We start from the raw sequence: 15,857 nt of genomic DNA on the forward strand, positions 1-15,857 counted from the left end.
TATTCCCAAAGTACTCGGTCCTGCTACTTCTCTGCCTCTTCCTCAACCCACACCTATAGCTTCATGGGGAATTTCCTATGACTTGTTAATAGAGAAAGGAAATGCATGGTCCTGATTTATGGATGGATTTGCATGGTGTACTGAAATCAGTTGTAGGGAATGGGTGCTGCACTACAACAGGAATAACCATGAAAGACAACAGGAAGGGAAATTCTTCCAGTGGATTGAACTCTGAGCCCTGAATCTAGTTTTGATTAGGGGTAGAAGTAGAGATGTCCTAAGGTATCAGTATACATTCATTCATGGTCAGTGCCTAATGCATTGACTGGATTGTTAGGAACTTGGAAAGAAAAAAATCTTGTGAAGTTGATGACAAGGAGGTCTGGAGGAGACCTCTTGGAATTGTTATGGAGTGTGAGATATTCCTGTCCAACATTAATGCCTAACAAAGATATCCACAGTAGATGAAGCATATAGGTGGACAAATGACCCCTGTGGCTTGATCAAGGAGTTCCTGTATAATGTGGATATGGTGAATAGAAGTATGCAAGGCACAGCAACATTGATTTTCCCTCCCCAAAGTTGATGTGGCTTCCACCAGTTGCTGAGTATACAGCTTGCCAAGATAAGGTATCAATGTTGAACTCCTGATACAGCTTCATCCTCATGGAACCATCTAGCTACCTAGCTTTTTGTGGATGGGGGAGGCGGTGCTGTGTCTTCACAAACACTCAAAGTCCAAGTATTGATTTGCTTTCTCTTTACAGTGCTTCTGCCATTTTTGGACTTATACGATGTTTAATACATCTTCATATTTTCCCCATAACATCACCTCCAATTAATAGGGCTTCTTATGGTGTCAATGATCTCAAGCTCATAGAATTTACTAGTCTTACCATGTGTATATTATTCAGAAACAGCTGGCTTTGTAGAATGGTGGCATGGCCTGCTAGAGGCTCAGCAATAGAGCTAACAGGGAGAATAAGACGCTGTGAGGCTGTGATGCTGTACTACAATGTGGTGAATGCCTTCAGCCAGCATCCAGTAATGTTTTAGAGAGAAGAGAGAAAAAAATCATGCTGTAACTTTTGACTATGTTCTCCTCCCTCAGAAACCCCTTCATTAAGATAAGTTTTATAATAACAATAATATCTCACAGTCATTACTTAACTCATACTTCACTTTTGTCAGAAAATTTTTGTTAGAACAGTACATTTAACTTCTATCTCCCTGAAAAATTCAAGACATCCACAATGTCTAGTAGGGATCCTCCCTTAGATGTGGCACTGCTGTGAACTACACACCCCGAGCAATCATAAGTGGTGTTTCTGCATGTGTACAGTACGCTCCAGTTTTCAAAGCTCTGTATATTTCAAAGCAATGTATAACATTGCTTATCAATATCTGATATAAATAGTATAATAAACAAGGTTTAACAGAATAAAGCATTAGTCAAAGGTGAATGCCTTCTAACTTAAATGGATTTTATTCAACTATTAATTTGTTCTCATCTGGGATAATTAAAAACCACATTGAAACCCTTAGACACTGAGAAACAACCCCAGTTCTTGACTTGACGGCCTGATTTTATTGATTTCATTTGTTTGTGGCTTTAGCTGTGAGAGGTTTTGTACATTACAACTTGGCATGGAATCTTCCACTATATTGAAGACTTTATTTACTCTTAATAGCTGTATCAAGGCCTTTGTTTATATGCAGGTCTCAGCAATTGTCCCTGAGGAACTCTTGGAGTAAAAAATAATCTTTGACATAATTTCCCATATGATTCATTTTGGATTCCCATGTGACTCAGTTGCTGCCAGCTTAGAAAGTACATATACATCATACTGTGCCAATGACTGGATTTCCTTAGTTGCTAATGCTCCTCTCTTCTAGTGAAAAAGGCTTTATAATTTTGAAACTTCTGATCTCTTATATGTGTTAATTTTAAAAAGTCTCTTTTCTCCCTCAGAACTTTGAAAAATAACTTTCTTCTTTTTCTTTGGAGTACTTTACTTTCATTTTGAATTCAAAAGAACAATTTTAAATATGTGTTTTCTCACAGATGATAGACATTCAGTTGCTTATCATGAAACACTTACTACATTCTACCCAAAACTACTTTACAGAAGGGGCAATTAGTGATGGAGACCAATGCCAAACAAATACACAAATTCTATTCTATTCAAGTTCACTTCATGGGTGGTGTGATTTTAGTGTTAGAATCTCTTGGGTGAATTATGATATTGGTGAGGCACTTAATTCAACTAAAACTCATTGCATCACTTTTTAGCAATACTGCTGAAAGTAACACAAAATTCTTTTTCTCTAATTTGCCTCAGAAATATATCATTGTCATTAGCAAGCAGAATGAGAATTGCACCTACCAATTACTGAACAAAAATTAGAGCTGTAAATAATGTGAAGCATCTCTTTCTAGGCAGGTGACCTTATCTGCTTATCTTCCTACCACGTGTAACAAAATAATGGTTGATAAGGGGCATTAACAGCTGTTCTAATTTGGAATTAAACTTTTATAAATCAAATTAGTACTTCCCTCCAATAAAAAATGATCACTGAGATTGATTTAACCAGCAATATTTTAAATCTTCTTTTTTAACTCCCATCTCAGTGACAGAACTGGGAGCCAGTTTCGTATGACTCCTTTTCTTGGTATGAATTTCATGTGCTTAATAAATTTGTTTATTTGATATGACATTATGCTTAAGTTTGTATTTATTCTTCTTCTTAAAAATGAATAATTTCAAATAATTTCATTTGTAAAAATATTGCCCGAAATCCTAGTTCAAAAAAGTATACAACTAAGAGAAGAGAAATTTTGGGCAGAAAGGTACATACATAGAGGAATTTGTGGGCAGAAGGGAACATTATTTAGAGAATTACTTTGAACTAGTTCAATTCATTTTAAGTTTGCAATTATTGGATGATTGTATATATGTAATTACCCTGAAATTGTGCCAATAATGAGTCTTTTTCTCCACGTACATCTTGTCTCCTTTGGTATATATGCTCTGAGTATTAGATTTACTTATGCATATTTGAGTCTCTATACACTTACTGATTTTTTAAGCAAACATTTATTAAGTGCCCACTGAGTGCTGAACATTATGCTAACACTGGGAGGGGGAGGTGTGTGCAGGGATGAATAATTATATATAACCATCATTGTTATATAACAGTAGAATCTTTCAAATGGAACCTCTAACCTTGACTGGTGTTATATAAACTTTCAGGGGATTCTTTGGTGACTGGAGTTCATTTACCATGCTCAGGGTCAGTTGGACCTTAAGCATTTAAGAAATATAATTTAGAAGGAGAAGAAAACTTAATATATACATTGATAACATGTTCCTGTCATAAATAATCTTTAATACTTTGAAGTATTTAGAAATATGAGATAGTATCTAGTACAGGAACTATATTATATGAGAATATTTATTAAATGAAACAAAATTAATTAAATTCTGCCCTGTAATAAAAATTGACATTCACTGATGGAAACAGTTTAAGCTGATTTTTATCTGTTGGCTTTATAGATTTTACCTTTACTGGGGCTCCTTCCAACCACCTCTAAGAGGACCTTTGAAGGAGTTTTTCTCAAAATGTTATGCTGGGCAAATCTAATCTACTCATTAAAAAAAGAAAGTCTACTTGATCAAACGTAGCAACTTTATTTCCAAAAATATTCTTTTATATAACCTAGTATAAAAGAAATAGGTATTTAAAAATTCCTTTTGATTTAGAGAACTGCTGATGCTTCTATTCACTATTCCTCATCTACTAAGTCTCTGCAGGAATTTATACAATTCAGTATCCTAAAGTGGAATGGTTAATTTTATCTAGTATTAGATAAGGAGGAAAAGGTTTTAATAAGTGCTGATAGTTACCCAAAGCTTCAAACCCTAATGACTCCATTAGAGTTACTGGACAACATTAATTGTGATATATGGTAACCCCACAGAACATTCTGGGTTAAACACAACTTGAACCACGTGATCTGTTCCTATTTCATATTGCTAATCAGAAATGTTGCTCTTTAAACAGTTTGAACTGTTTCACATTCTTCTACTAACTGTTTACTATGCTAGGTAAAACTATAACCTTTTTAGTTTTTAATACAAATGTTGGTGAAATGGTTGTCTCTTAAGTTATACATTGTAGCTATTAGCAGATAGACCCAATTAGGAGTTTATAGAAGTAAAAATGGGAGGGGGACTGATTATAGACTCTGAAGAGGTAAGACAAAGTTGTGCCATTTCATATTCATATTTGACAAGTAATTGTTGTATATTATAGTCAGTATGCTTAATGTTTTAAACTAGATTATGGGGAACCAACTGGGTTCCAGTTTTACTTTTACTTTTATTTTTCATTGGAAGGCTGTGTTTACATTGGTAAATCTTGTGCAGAGGTTATGGTAATATACAAAGTTTTCTTTTCCTTTCAGGTGGTATTTTAATCTTTAGGCTTATTCTAGGAAGATGTTCATGGTAGATTGTTAAACAGTAAAATGAATCCCAGGGTATCAAGTAAAAAAACTAATTATTGTACTAGGGGATAACAAACTACTTGAGTACTCATAAGGGTAGGTATGCAAGGAGCTTTTAAACAGGTCACAGGAAATGAGAAAGAAATGAAAATAAATCACTTGTTAGAGATAACAATGAAATGAGCTAGAGAGAAGAGAAATGCTCTGTAAACAGGTACATGAGCAAGTGCTGTAGAGCCTTACAGAAAATCAGGGGACTAGGTTTGACAATTTCATTCATCTTTCATGCCAACGCCACAGTTTTGGTCACTCAACAGGTCAGTTACCTTTCCTTTGTCCTTGTACCATAGGTCGCACTGTTAAATGTAGCTACCCTGTAAATAATCATAACTACCACATTTTGGAAGCTTGCCATGTCCCAAGCTCTGTATTGAGTACTTTACATATATTATTTTAACACTTACAGCTATTTTATGAGGCAGGTGTTATTATCTCCATTTATAGAAAAGGAAACAGACTTGGAGAGATCAATTTATTGCAACAGCTAGAAAGAGCCAGAGGTGTGATGTGAATCCTCGTGCATCTGACTCCAAAGTCCATCCTTTTAAATGTTACACTTCCTGCAATTGGTCACATCATGTATTTTATTACTTAAGAAAGAGTGAATAAGTAAGAAGCTTGGAGTCAAAGTCTGGCTATTTCATTAGTGATGTGACCTTGGTAACATTTCTTAACCACCTCAGTTCTTCTGCTTGGAAATGGGGACACAAATAGCATTTATCTTTTGAGGTATTTATGATGATTCAAAGTGATAATAAAATACTTAGCACAGGTCATGGCACATAGAAGAGTTTTCTAAATTTTACCATTATTATCATTTTGCATATTTTATTAAATTCTTGATTTTGTGAGGCTTTGTATTTTATAGTCCTGTAAAAGCAATGTAATTTGGTAGTGAATCTTATTTTCTCTTTAAGAGAAGAGAACTTTCCTGTTTGAGTTGAATAATCTTTGAATCCTATTTGAATTTTATTTGAATCTGGTTTAAATTGCTCCTGAAACAATATTGACTTTTAAGAGAAGTTTGTTTTTACGATACTGTAGTTTTTTTATAAATAATTTTCTACTGCTTTATTCTATGACTTTGTTTAATTATACTCATAGGTCATCATTTATTAGTTTTCTATGGTCCAGACCACATATTTGTTTGGATATTAGCGACTGGAATTGTAAGATTTCTCTGTGTATTATAAAATAAACTAAAAGTATGAGGGAAAAGTTCATACTTAGAAAATCAAATTTCTTCTAATATTCTTAACTAGGTAGTATAGACTTTGGGGAATGATTTTCCTTGGTTGATAAGTTTTTGGAGAAATTCTATATATTCTTATATTCTCTTGAAAATTCTATTATCTTAGTTGCTATTTCTATAAGAGAATTTAAAAGTATATCACTACTTCTGATCATTAGAGTTAGTTCTGTTTGCAATTCATATTGATTGAAGTCATGCTGTTTCCAGCTTTAAGCCAGTAATATTTTGGGCTGTAATATAAGAGAGTCATGCAAATAAACATGTGTTTTTGACTGTATGCAGTTAATATTTTTTGTTTAAATTTCACATAATAGATTAGGATCTGTGGGGCTATGCACCACATGATTTGGGTAGGTCTGTAATTAACCAAATTAAATCAGAAAAAGCAGATATTACTACATTTCTTAACACTTTGATCATGGGAATTATTGGAGCTGCTGGCATCAGCATGTTGAATAAAGGACATCTCAGTACTAAAATCTGTTTATAGAGATTCTAAAGACTGTTGGATCCATGTTATCTGCTTAAGAAATGATAGGCAATCAAAAGCTAATTGATGATTTTCCTCAACTACTGATAGCAATTTAGTATATTTTACCCTTTATCCCTACTGCCTTGAAATAAATTTACTGAATGTGCTATCTTTTCATGATTATATCAAGGATAGAAGAACCAGATAATAAATGGGTCCTTAGACTTCCCTTCTTTGTGGGAAGAGATATTTAGGATTTTGGAACATAGGAGGGGCAGATATTTGATAGTCTGTTTTCCTTTTTACTTCTGACCATCATGGGTTTTGAGATCTAAACCTTAGGTGTAATTACCCTGATCCTAATTTCCTCATCTGTACAAGAGGAAAAAATGATACTTCCTTTAAGGGTTCTTTTGAAGATTAAATGGCATAATTTATGTGAAGTGCCTGGCATATAATGATGTACAATGAATTCATGCTATTTGTGACCTGGTGTTTTCTTTCTATCTTTTCCCTTTTGTTTTAACAATTAAGGCTTTTTTTTTTTTTTTTACAGAAATATTTTTTATTACTCTACTCTTCACACTATGCTTGGGAACAGTATGTTTAATTTGTTAAATCCAAGAGAAAAGATAATTCACTGACAGAATGAAACATCCAAATTTTTTCATTTAAAATTTAAAAGTAATTTAACTATAGACAGCATCAGGTAGAGCAGACCTTTATTCTGGACCTCCATAAAAACTAGGTTTTTTTCTATTAGAAAAGCCTCTTCTTGCCAGAACTGGTTTTTCCGCAAGCTCAGTAGGTTCTGGAGCTGGTTATTACCGCATTGCTCGCTGCACCCCAGACAGTTGGCCATGGTCGGCTAAGTGACAGAAGATATGACTCAGACTCCAGCGCCGCCTTACGCCTCGTGGATGGGACATCGTAAGACACTGATTTGTGATTCCAACGCGACAGCTGTTTCGGGGAAGGGCAGCAATTTCTTCAGCCACTTCCTGAAGGTCTTTTGGCAGAATGGTATTCTTCCTGAGAATTGATGTGTAGCCTCTCATCTACATACTCATAGGCCATTTTTCTTCTCTTCACATCACGCAACATTTTCCAGTCTACATAGTAACTTCGAACTTGGCCTTTAGCTGATGAAGGAACAACCTCCTCTCCAGCTACTGACCCATTTTTCTGCTCCCCTTTGCAGCAAAACGTCTTCAAATGCTTGTCTATATTCGTAGTCTCCGATTTCTTTCCTCCTCTTCTGTCTTGAACCCTTTCTCTCCCACCACGCCATCGAAACCGCTGTGATCCAGGTCCCAACAATTTCCACTCTGCTAAGCCCTACAGGCAATTCTCAGCTCTTCTTTCAATTGACTTTGAGCAGAAAGTTGCCCACTTCCTGCTCCTGGAGTGCTTCCGGGCCACCACGCTCTCCTCCCTCGCTCTGCTTCTTTCAAGTCTCCTTTGCTCGGCTCTCTTCTCTTAACATTAAAGGCTCTGGGGTCTCATTCCTCGGACACCTTCTCTCTCCACCTACACTCCTTATAAATTGGAGTCAATCTGCAGCTTTTAATGCCAGTCAGCTCTAAGCTTATGAATACCAAATTTACATCTGCAGCTCGGCCCTCCCCTGACTCAGGCCAGAGGAGGAAAGTAGGCAGAGGGAGAATCCTAGGACGGGTCTGCACTGGTCACGACAGGTGGGAGAATAGTGGGGAAGCCATGGGTTTGGAGCTTCAGAGGAGAGGGGGAGGAGGGTATAAGGGGGTGGGCCAGACCTGCCGGATGCTCCGCAGCAGAGAGCCGAGCATGGAGGCCGCTATGTTGTCCTAGCAGTTAAGGCTTTTAACCAAAATTATCTTTTGCCTCTTCCATAACTTATAATCCAGACCTGACTTATTATGTAGTATGGCATTCTCCAAAGTGGTACCCAGGAGGCATGCATGATGATCCAGTGGGATATATGAAAAATGTTAAAACTTCTACTGGTACTTAATTTTTATTTAAAAAAATAAAAGAAATTTAGGTTTAATAATATTTAATTTAAAAGCTAAGGTTAGTGTTTATATGTAATGTATAGATAAATACATTGAGTATGAATGCTGAATTTTTCTTTTTTCTGAATGGGACTGCTTGATCAAAAAAGTCTGGAGTTCATTAATCTATAATTTAGTGCCTGAAAGCAGCTTTATGGGTGACAGGAAGAAGAATTTGGAAAAGCTCTTTCTGAAAACTTTCTTGGGGTCGAGAGTTTAAGTAAGTCACAAGGAGGTAATCTAGTTATGGATGTCAGAAGGCAATGAGGGTCAGTGTTAGTGCTTGGTTCTTTTGAAGTTTTGGTTTCCTACAGTGGAACTTCAGTATAGTTTTAGTATAGTTTTGTTGTTGTTGTTGTTGTCATTGTTGAAAAAAGAACCACCTTGTTGAAACCTGGTTTGTTTCACATCTTCTATTAATAAGGTTGTGATTTTATTTATAAGGAAAAAAATGCACAGATAATATATAGTACAACCCCCCTGTAAATACTCTTATTAAGCAATAGACAAGACCTCCATCTTATAAAATAAATAAATGCAGTTTAAATTGGTTGCTTTGGTACTCAGAAGAGTGATGTAAGGCTCCTTGCTGGGATTGATATGCTGAGAAGATTTTATTACATTTTGAAACACATAAATAAAAGTTCATGCAAAGAAGTAGTCTGTACTCCTGTCATTGGGATTGAAACACATGTAATAGAAAGATATTCCATTGAGCCTAACTTCATTTAAGATTAAGACACTTTTGCCAAACTGTGGCCTACAGGAGAAATCTGTAGTTCTGTTGGATTTCAAAGCCATTTCACAATGTTGCTTCCAGCAGCAGGAATAACAGTTTTACAGACTAGTGAGCTGTTTATTTTGAGAGTCCATTTCAATGATCATAAACCACTGTTCTTGATATTGATGGTTTACTTAGTAGTTTGGAAATTGTGCATACTAGCAAAACGTGAAATGGTTTTAAATTGTTTTTATGAAGTGTCAATTACAGAATGGGCTAAATTCACTTTGACTGCAGAGGCTCATTACTGTGGAGGTCAAGATGCTCTACCACTCTCAGTTAAAGCTGTTCTTTTTAGTGATTCAAAGCCTATTTGGTACTCCTTTAAGACTAAAACTATACCCTAATTATACAATCATGGAGAGTACCAGAGTCATTATAACTATATGTTTCTCTACAATCCTTGAAACACAGTATAAAATACCAAGGTTCTGAGTAGTATTCTACTTCCCAATATCCAAGATTTTATTGGACCAAGAATGTATGTTAGAAAATATCTCTAATAAGTCCTTCAAGGCTGATCACATTATTTGATTACTTGCGGAGGATGCAGATTGGCCTGGCCTGTGAACTGGATATAAATGACTACAAGAAGAAAAACCATCTGATGAATTGAAGTGAATTATATGCTGTCAATTTGAGCTATATATGCATAAGGGATACCTTTTATGGGGATGCACACATTTACTCCAGGAGATTGTTTTTGCTATATTTATATCATACTATATGTAAACATTCAGAAAATATTTGCATGAAAGTAATGGCAAATCTGTTAACTGTTACTCTGAAATGGGTTTCAATATCAAAAAGACAATATATATAAGAAATTTTCTAATGTGCTAGTAGTCATCATGGGATAACTCAGCAGAGCTCTTGATTTTTTTAAGATCTCAAAGGATGTGCCAAGAAATTATATTCAAGGATCTTTAAGGTTTAATAAGATCTAGGGAAAGGATTTCTGTAAAATCAGGCCAGAAACAATTCTTAGGCCTTTGAAATGATTTAGGTTGAGACAACTAATATTTTATATTAACTGTAGATTAATAGTCTATTCTTTTAAAATTTTATAATTAGTTCTATGTTGTAGTATTTTCAGTCAGGAGTTAATGCACAGTTAATTTTACAGACATGAAAAATTATTTTTATTTTTCCTGCTTCCTATTGAAGTGTAAATACTTCATATATTATCTTATTCATCTTTCACAAAAACCTGATAAAATAGATGTTGTTATCTCCATTTTAGGTATGAGGAAGCTAAGGTCTATGTCGGTTAAGTGACTTACTCATAGTCTCATAAGCAATGAATGATAGGACTCTGATACAGGGGTGTCTAGCAGTAAAATCTTTTGCATTTAACTACTACATTATACTACAAATAATAAATAGTATGGGACTTCATGTGAGAAAGAGGTCTCTGTGTGCTGAGAGGGCTAAGATAAGTGGAAACAATGGATTTTGATGAACAACTGAAATTTAGATAGCTATGTATTTAGTAGTAGGTGTGGGGTGGGGTGTAGACATTTATAAAAATACCTCCATGAAAAAGATAAATATATACCTATTTAGAGTAATAATAAAGAGATAGATCAGAAATTGACCTTCACGTTCTAAGAATATTTGAAGCCAGAAACTTTAACAAGTAATTTCTGAGATTCTCAGTGCATTACAACTTATAAGAAATAAGTTGTAACTTCTTTATTCTTTAAATATTACTCTGTATCCTCTACTGCTAAAATGGTTTGGCTTCCACAACTGTGAATTAATAAAGTATTGATTTTACTTAATACTTTAATGAGCATTTTAAAAAATTGGGTACTACTGTTCTTGAAATAAGTTGGGTCCAGTTTAGAACTACAGGATATCTATATATATTTTAAATAAATTTATTTATTTACTTATTGGCTGCATTGGGTCTTCGTTGCTGTGCGCAGTCTTTCTCTAGTTGCAGTGAACGAGGGCTACTCTTCGTTGCGGTGCGCGGGCTTCTCATTGCAGTGGCTTCTCTTGTTGTGGAGTACAGGCTCTAGGCACACGGGCTTCAGCAGTTATGGCATGTGGGCTCAGTAGTTGTGGCTTGCGGGCTCTTAGAGCTCAGTAGTTGTGGCGCACAGGCTTAGTTGCTCTGTGGCATGTGGGATCCTCCCAGACCAGGGCTCAAACCTGTGTCCTCTGCGTTGGCAGGCAGATTCTTAACCACTGCACTGCCAGGGAAGTACCCAGAACCACAGGATATTTTAACTTAAGAAATTAGGACAACTTCAGCGATTATAGAACAGTAAGGATGGTAGGGCATTTAAGTTAGCTCAGTTCTGTGGCTGAACTCCTGAGAGAGATTCTAGGAGAGATTCAAAGTCCTGTCAGAAGTTCAGGGAAGAGAATCATATAGATGTATAAAGTTCTGTGGTAGAGGCCCATAAACAATGGTATATTTTTTCCCGGTATATTTAGTGATAGCCCTCTATTCCCATTTTAAAGCAGTGCAAGAATTTCTCCTTTGGTAGTTCTGCTTTGCAGTTACCCACCTGGTTGGTGGTTCATGCTCTGAGCTGGTAAGTAGTATAACTTAAGAAAAATGCAGCTGAGTCTTTCTGTTAATTTGAATGAAACTAATTTCACATAAATTAATGTGTTCTTTTTATGCCCTTCAACCCTTTGTGACATTTTAGGGCTTGGATTTTTTTTGTTAATCCATGTCTACTTCTACTATTAGATGCCTATGATTCTTTCCCTGGCATTCTGCTCAATAAGTACATATCCTGTGAGGCTATGTGTGTGCTGAGAAGACTTGAGTTCAACTTAAGGACAACTGACAGAGGGGGCCTTGTTTGTGCTCTGAGCTATGTGATTTTAAAATAAAGTGATTAGAGGAATGAGGTATAAGGGAAGAAAGATGGTCAGACATCAATTAAGAAAAATCTCACCCATCTCTTTTGCTTCTGGCTGATGTTAAGTTGGTAAGCAGGTAAAGCTGCCTGTTCTTCTGTCACTCTGTGTGTATTCTTATCAGTGTTTATATAATATTGCAATTAAAGTCCACTAGACTGCATTATTTGGAGAATAAAGCCAACTGGTTGAATTTCCTATGATCATTGTTTTATTTTTATTATTTTTTAACATCTTTATTGGAGTATAATTGCTTCACAATGGTGTATTAATTTCTGCTTTATAACAAGGTGAATCAGTTATACATATACATATGTCCCCATATCTCTTCCCTCTTGCATCTCCCTCCCTCCCACCCTCCCTATCCCACCCCTCTAGGTAGTCACAAAGCACGGAGCTAATCTTCCTGTGCTATGTGGCTGCTTCCCACTAGCTATCTATTTTACATTTGGTAGTGTATATATTTCCATACCGTGCTCTCAGTTCATCCCAGCTTACCCTTCCCCCTCCCCATTTCCTCAAGTCCATTCTCTACATCTGCGTCTTTATCATTGTTTTAAAGGAACTTATATGTCTGAACCTGAGTGAGGTCCATTTGAAAATAATTCCAAATTTTTTCATATTGTCAAATTCCTACGTAGAGGACATTATAGCTCCATGTGGGGACATTAAAATTTTTCTTTGGTGTTATTATCAAGGTAAAATGGCTTTTTTATGAATCAGAGTCACCTATGAAAACTAAAACAATGGTAGATATGTGAGCAAAATTGGCACTTAGGCATTCTGTTGTATTGACTTTTATAGAAGTTGCAAGCAAGTTATTTTGTTGTTTACACATGAGCTAATATTCCTTTAGTGACTGTAGCTTTCTCTTTCTAGAGTTCACTTCTTATATGGAGCACATTTTTACTGCTTGTATTATTCAAGAGGCTTAAGACAGCCCTTATATTAAACTTTAAATACTCTATCTCCAAAGTTTTTCCAAGAACTAGAATGATGAACTCAATCTCTGCAATTTTGCAATTAGTGTATTAACTTAAGTACTATTTTTTGTATCACTGTGCTCTGCAAGTCATCTGGTTAATGTGTTTCCTTTTGTAGGATTTTATCAGAGCATAGCAATTGGAGCACAAAATAAACATTAACAGACTTTTCTTTGTGCTTGCGTTTGGTTATAAGGAAAACTTTTTTCATTTGCCATTTTTATCCTTTTAAAAAGTGCTCCTTAAAATGAGTGGAATTAAGGATTTTGTATTTTAAAGGAGCAATGTGTCAACATGAATAGAAGCACTTATCCAAATAGATTCTCTAGAAGGATAATTTTTAATTTTTGTAGAAGTGTGCACTGTGAAAAAAGGAGAAATCAGGTTCTGTATTTTCAGCTTTTTCTTGACAAATACTGGTTTTGTAAATTATCCAGCTGTTCCTCTTCTGTATGGATTTTGTAGTACTCATAGCGATTTATAGGTCTAGAGTGCAGCTGCTGAAAGTCATTTATTCTCAGTTCTGTATTAAATCCATCATATACAAATACATTAGCATTCAATACATAGCTCAAGGACTTAAGACATTTATTCCCTTCTGAGTTGCTGTCCTGAAAATATTTGTAGGCTATACTGGAAGAGCATCCAGAAATTATTGGGTTGATATGTACTTTTAGAAGGGCTCCTTTTAGTATTTCTATTTAGAGTATTTGAAATCCACTCATTTATTGATACAAAAGGAACAGTCAAAATGAGTCTCCTTGTCAACATTAACAGATTGGTAATACTAATGTGCTTACTTTTGACAAATTAGGACCTCAGCTTGGTCTGCTCATTTGCCGCTCGTGCCATATGTCTACTATTCAGATATGTTTGTATTTCAGAAACTTAATTAATTGCAGTTTTTTTGAGGAGCCCCTGTTTGAAAATAAGTAAGGGAAATTTTCACATCTACTTTAATTCTTTCTTTTCTACTTGAAGACATCTATTCCTCCTTTAGGTGAATAGGAACTGTTTTGACCAATAGTATAATTATAGAGCTTATAAAGATCAATGTGTGTATTGCTTGCTTGTGTTTTTTTTTTACAACACTCATGCTGTTCACAAAATTTTGATGCAAATTTGAAATGTCCTCATTGTTTGAGAATGATGATATTTCTCAAAAATGTATGTGAAGATATCTATTCAGAGAATGTGATTTTCTCTTTATTATCTATTAATGTTAAATAAAGCATAGCTCGTTTCTTCTCTTTTAATCCTCCCCATGTACATTTTCAGATTAATTTTCCTTAATATAATTCTGGACAGGTCCTCAAAACCTTTAATTGACACCAACATTTCATTATATGAATTATAAAATGGTTAACTTGATCCTCAAAGAGCCCTATGATCTCCCAAAATATTTTCTTTCTTTATTTTTTACTACTTCTTTTCACCCACCTTATGATCCAACCAAAATGACTTGCTGAACTGACATGTGCTGCACTTTCCTCCTTACATTCTTTCTTGATATTATTATTTTACTCCCATATAATTCTCCTCTCTCTAGCTTCACATGTTCAATTTCAGCCTATGTTCAAAGACCATCTGCTCCCTGGTCCTCTGAAGTATAACTAATTTTCATTTCTCTTCCCCTTTTCTGCCTCTTTTATGCCCCTATATAATTTTCCACTTTATTATGGTAATTTCTATGCACATCTTATGTTCCTCACAAGGTTATAAATTCCGGGATGACAGAAAGTGAAATATCTTAACTTTTATCTCCTGCAAAGCTTAGGGCAATTTTTTTTTTTTTTTTTTTTTTGCGGTACGCGGGCCTCTCACTGTTGTGGCCTCTCCCGTTGCGGAGCACAGGCTCCGGACGTGCAGGCTCAGAGGCCATGGCTCACGGGCCTAGCCGCTCCGCGTCATGTGGGATCTTCCCGGAACGGGGCACGAACCCATTTCCCCTGCATCAGCAGGCAGACTCTCAACGACTGCACCACCAGGGAAGCCCTAGGGCAATCTTATACACATATATAATAGTTGTTTAATTAATATTTATTGCATTTAACAGGAATTTGTGGTTACGTTAATAAAATCCTGGTTTGACTGTAGATTAAAAATAAAATGTTCAGTGTTTTTTGAAAATGATCCTGAGATGTGCATTACCCAGTCTTAGTAAGTACAGTATTGCATATTGAAAGTAACTTATTTTTGATAATGATTGAGATTCTTTTTTTCAAGCTTTGTTGAGGTATAATTGACGTATAACACTGCGTAAGTTTAAGGTTTGCAAGGTGATGATTTGATACACTTATATATTGCTAAATGATTACCACTGTAACATTAGATAGCACCTGCATCACGTCACATAATTACCTTTTTTTTCTTATTAGTTATCTATATTTTTTAATTTTTTATACAGCAGGTTCTTATTAGTCATCAATTTTATACACATCAGTGTATACATGTCAATCCCAATCGTGCAATTCATCACACCTCCAACCCAGCCCCCTGCTGCTTTCCCCCCTTAGTGTCCATGCATTTGTTCTCTACATCTGTGTCTCAACTTCTGCCCTGCAAACTGGTTCATCTGTACCATTTTTCTAGGTTCCACATATATGCGTTAAAATACGATATTTGTTTGTCACTTTCTGACTTACTTCACTCTGTATGACAGTCTCTAGATCAATCCATGTCTCAGCAAATGACCCAATTTCATTCCTTTTTATGGCTGAGTAATATTCCATTGTATATATATACCACTTCTGTTTTATCCATTCGTCTGTCGATGGACATTTAGGTTGCTTCCATGACTGAGCTATTGTAAATAGTGCTGCAATGAACATTGGGGTGCATGTGTTTTTTTGAATTATGGTTTTCTCTGGGTATATGCCCAGT

The 15,857-nt window shown here is 35.4% G+C and overlaps 1 protein-coding gene and 1 pseudogene across 1 annotated transcript in view; one reads left to right on the forward strand and one right to left on the reverse strand.

The window, feature by feature from the left end:
• Positions 1–15,857, forward strand: part of CTNNA3 (catenin alpha 3) — a 1,652,440-nt gene that overhangs the window by 278,157 nt on the left and 1,358,426 nt on the right. The window lies entirely within an intron of this gene.
• Positions 7,119–8,236, reverse strand: LOC132478149 (small ribosomal subunit protein uS14m-like; annotated as a pseudogene).

The sequence above is a fragment of the Mesoplodon densirostris genome, chromosome 1, assembly GCF_025265405.1.
Source record: "Mesoplodon densirostris isolate mMesDen1 chromosome 1, mMesDen1 primary haplotype, whole genome shotgun sequence".
Lineage (NCBI taxonomy): Eukaryota > Metazoa > Chordata > Mammalia > Artiodactyla > Ziphiidae > Mesoplodon > Mesoplodon densirostris.